Consider the following 4,787-nt stretch of genomic DNA (forward strand, 5'->3'; position numbering starts at 1 on the left):
CGCCCCCCCCCCCATTTTATATATTCTTTATCCAGTGTTTTTCCCATTGAAACATTCCATTTTTCCTCACCAATGAGACCCTTCACTTTTATTCAAACTGCATAAAATAATCTTGCAATTTGATAATATAAGAATATTCTATTTAATTATAGAAGGAGAAATATTACTTCCATGATTTTCAATCTGACACAATGAAAAGCATAATTGTTTCATTTTATTTTACTCACCTGGTCAGTACTAGCTCCATCACTTAAGAGCCTGGTGATATTGGTCATTACTCAATCTCTGCATATTGCGGCCTCCTTATCTGTACCATGTATCAACAGAGCAAGAGTTCTGAAAATTAGAGATAAAAATAAAATCAATATATTAAGTCCTCACTATTTATTAGTCATTACTATTATTGCTATTACTGTCGCCAGTGTTGTTTTATTGAAGACTGTTGACCTACTTTGGATTTGCTGCAGATCCCCAGAGTAGGGATATTACAACAGAGAGAGCCTGGCTGAGGGAATAAGGCAGGTGGCAGGTTCTAGAGATGAACTGCCTGACCTCAAACCCAACTCTGCCACTTATGGATGGGGAAGTCTTGAGTCAATTATAGAACTTCTCGAAGCCTCAGTGTTCTAGGCTTCAAAAGAAGGCTAGTAACAGTACCTACTTTACTGGGTTTAGTACAGAAAATTTCTTTAGTGCCAACCACTCAGTAAGTGCTCAATAAATAGTAGCTATTAGCACTTAAAATTTATTCTTCTTTACTATAAAAGCAACACAAGTTTATTCTAAAACTCAAAGAAGAGCTTTTTTAACTATAATAATACAAAAAATTCAATTTGTTTTACACAAAACGACTAAGTGTTTCTCAGTTTGCACAATCCCAGATAAGTAGTCTACACCGCAGAGTTAGCCAAAATCTTATGTAGCTTTCTCCTAGCACCTAGTGTGTTCCTAACTATCTAAATATTCCTTTCTCATTCTGAAATGATTATCTTACAGGAGAAAACCTCCATCATCTCCACAAAATCTGAACATCCTTTCTCCTTGTCCCAACTAAAAAAGCAAAATGCATGCAGACTCAAATGCAAAACTGTGGGTGCATTTTATTCTGTGGTCTGTGTTTGTAGTCCCAATTCTAGATACATCCACAGACTGTATAACATCTGGTGGGAAACCTTTCCAATAATCTAGGTCTTTGGCATCATGTTGAAAAATTGGATGATTGATTGTTCCTGCCATTTTTATAAATCCAGATGTTTAGATTTCCTGAAGGCCTGGCCCAAGTGTTGGTTTGTTCTTGGAAAGAGATTGCAGCCTGAGCATCATGAAATTCAGAGATTTATTTGATAAACCTACTCAGCAAAGGGCCCTGTATACTTAATCTCATAAATGCTACTTGATTTGTTATTCAACCAAACTGTTCATTGAAAAGGCATTGAAAGGATTCTAAAGATGCTATACTCAGGAAGTGTATTAGCAACAGGGTACAAAAATGAATAAACAATCATTAAATGGCACTTACGCATTTTAGGTACAGACTCCAGACTTCCGTAGATTCACTTCATGGCCTGAAAAAGACGTAGTTAAGTTTATCTTATGGTTGAGTTGTGTTCTCAATGTCCTGTTGGTAGTTCAAATAAATTTACCCACTAGCAAAAGTTATAAAGGATGGTAAAGCTCCAAGGCCAGTCCACAAAAATCTACTTAACTGGCAGCAAAGCTGCATGTTATTAACCAATTCCCAGAGCTCTGCCTTCAGTCTCCTTGGTCCTGCTGTCCCAGGACTTTCAGAGACAGCATCCTGACCCCTAAACTACTCTAAGCTGAGGCTTTCCTAAGCTATAACCCCTGATCTCAGCAACTTCAGACCCTGAAGGGCTGACCAGCTGTGGAGAACAGGGCCTCAGGGAGGTTCTGTTGCTAGGCAGCCTCCACCTCAGGAAAGCAAGATTTAAAACATGTGGACACACCAGTAATATTTACTGCCTTAATTTTCCCTCCAGTTTATACTTCTCAGTATCTAATTTTATAACACCCAGTATTTCCCACTTTTAATGTCTTTCTAGTCTTATTTTTTTATTCTTAGTCTTTTAGTGGTCAATCTTTTAAAGACGAACCTGAGGAATTTTAATTTGCAATAATAAACCCACAGTGGTTCATAAATTTGGTTCCTCCTTCCCTAACACCAACAAATTGAGTCCTGGAATTACCAATAAATGACCAAAAATATGAAAAATGTTGGCAATTCAATGTGAATTAAAGAAAAAAAAATTAAGGAAACCTCACATATATTGAATGTCACATTATCTTGAAAATGTATGCATTGCATATCTTTATTTATTATTTTCTGGTTCATTCTCAGCTCAGGCATCTATTCCCAGAGCCTTCCCTTATCCCACCTCCATCTCCGGGTTTATTATGTGTCTCCTCTGTTTCTATACTTTTTTATGCCTCTCCGTGTAATTGCCTTTACCACATTGCATTCAAATGTCTATGTATAGACCTGTCTCTTCAATTAGACCACAACCTTCTTGAAGGCAAGAATTTTTACTTCTCTCTCCTCTTATCCCCAGCACTTAACACCTGTATATAGAAAGTGCTCAAAAAGCTTTTATGAATAAATTAGCCTCTATGAGGTACCAAACATTATGATACATACTTTATAAATAACATAATCTATAAATATGTTAAAATTATAAGTATTATCACATTTAATTCCAGCAAAAACATTGTGAAATAGGTATGACAATTGCCAGTGTAATGGAGCAATAATCAAGCAATCAGAAAGGGTCAGAACTGGAACTGAAAGCCAGGGGGAAAGATCTCCAAAGCCCAGTGTCTACCACTGTTTCCCATTGCTTGTGTGAGCTATTGGCACTGCAGGATGATGCATTATTCACTTTTTTCCAAAATAAGCCCATCTACTTGTTCTCTTCCATTAATAGGTAACCAAGAATCAGTAAGGTTTGCTTGTAATTATCTTATCTTAGACATTACACTTAAGAGGCTAGTCAAGTGCACATTTTTCTATTGATGTCCAAGTGACAGGATTCACCACGTACCTTCAATATAATAGCTGAGAGATAACACCACCAGAAATCTCATGGGGCCCTTGAGTATGAGCTGCGTAGGCTATACATGAAAAACCCTGCCTTCTAAAATCTGGGTTTTATCAGCTGTTAAAAGGGTTTGGAGATAATGAAGATCCTTCTGGCCCTTGTGGGCACCATCATCATGAATTCATAGATGAAACAGAGTCTGCACACACATTTGGAAAACACCACTGGCTTGTATTCTCTGTAGTCTTACATTTTCCAGTCACAGATTCCAGGATCAAAGAAGAAGTCTGGAATAATCAATAACAACAGCTGGATAAGACAGAAAAGCAGAGCTCACTCATTCCCAAATGGCAACAAAATGATAAGGAGAACAAGTTTCAGGACCCCAGTGCCCTGTTCCAGAGAGTGACAAGATTAAAAAAGATAAGACATGGCTGCCAAGGAGAGGAATTACCTCAGAGAACTTGGAAGGTGACTCCAAGACACATGGTCAGAGCATGGGTTTCCAGTCAATTCTTTAGTCCAGATGCAAGATGAGGCCTGCCCTTGGGGAACATTGTGAAGGCTCTAGATTAGCATAGGAGTTTGAGACATCTGGAAAAAGTAGGGCAAAAATAAAGGCTGTTTCTTGGTGAAAAGAAAACCCAGCGTGATATGGGCTAAGGAAGGAGGGATTATTCAGTATATTTGAATCATGAGATCATTTTTAAGAAGGGATTCATCCATGTCTACCAATTTTAATTGAATTTTTACCTCCAGTACTATTTGTGGAATATTACAGCCCATTTTGGGATACATACGGAGGAAATCCATGTTCCCAGGTGATCTAGGGAATCTCATCCAAATAAAGATCCCCACCCTCTTACTCGGGTAATTCAAACTGGTGACAACTTCTCTGCTGGTGTATGTCCAGATTCAGCTTTCAGTCAAGGGAGCTGTTTCTGTCTAGTTCCCTTGCCCACAGTAAGCCTAAAACCTTGGCCCAACAAAGGAACTGGGAATTAGACTCCTCATGTAAACAAAAATCCTTTATCTAAAATCTGATTCTTTAGTGAAGAGGAAAATCTTTCCTTTAGTCCAATAGTAAAGTCACCCACTCCCTCTCTGTCCCTCCTTCCTTCTGTCTCTCCCTGCTTTGTTTTTTCTAAGTAATATTTTATAAGTGACAACAGGTTGCAGAAGACTGTGCTTAGCATTACCATATATCTACAGCTCAAGACAATAAATTCAAACAATAAAAGAGGATTTGTGACCACTGAGAAGAAACAGCAAAAAAAAAAAAAAATCACCTAAAAAATGTAACAAGATGCAGATTTTGCTAAACTTTTTTGAAAGCCTTCTATGCTATACAGAGTGCTTATGTGGTGTGATAGTGATAACATCCTGAGTTGCAAATCATGGCAACCCAATCTAAACTAATACATGAAAGTCAAGGGAATTCATTAGAAAGCCTCTAAAGAGTGGCACCAAACCTAGAGGGAAGACTCAGGAATGGAGCTGGGAACAGGGTGTCCTTCTGACCCAGACGATTTTGTAGGGAACCAGAACAGGTCCTCTCTCTTCCAATCTGTTTTCCTGTTTATCTTCTTGATTCTTCTTTCTAACTGCAGACCTTCCTCTGCCCATAAGTTCACAGGACAGGCCATGGTCACCACTAGCCACTCAGTTTTTTTTGTTTTTTTTTTTTTTGCCTTTTTTTTTTTATTCTTATGTTAATCCCCATACATTACA

General features: G+C 38.0%; 1 long non-coding RNA gene across 1 annotated transcript; it reads right to left on the bottom strand.

Annotated features, from left to right (window-relative positions):
• Positions 1 to 227: 227 nt before the first annotated feature.
• On the bottom strand, positions 228 to 4,298 carry LOC115939331 (uncharacterized). The gene is made up of 3 exons (XR_014141787.1): positions 3,511 to 4,298; positions 1,520 to 1,565; positions 228 to 336 (listed from the first exon to the last, which is right to left on the bottom strand). It is a non-coding gene; the product is annotated as an uncharacterized LOC115939331 (long non-coding RNA).
• Between the last annotated feature and the right edge of the window lie 489 nt (positions 4,299 to 4,787).

The sequence above is a fragment of the Leptonychotes weddellii genome, unplaced genomic scaffold (genome assembly GCF_054177405.1).
Source record: "Leptonychotes weddellii isolate Sample4059 unplaced genomic scaffold, ASM5417740v2 HiC_scaffold_15295, whole genome shotgun sequence".
Taxonomy (NCBI): domain Eukaryota; kingdom Metazoa; phylum Chordata; class Mammalia; order Carnivora; family Phocidae; genus Leptonychotes; species Leptonychotes weddellii.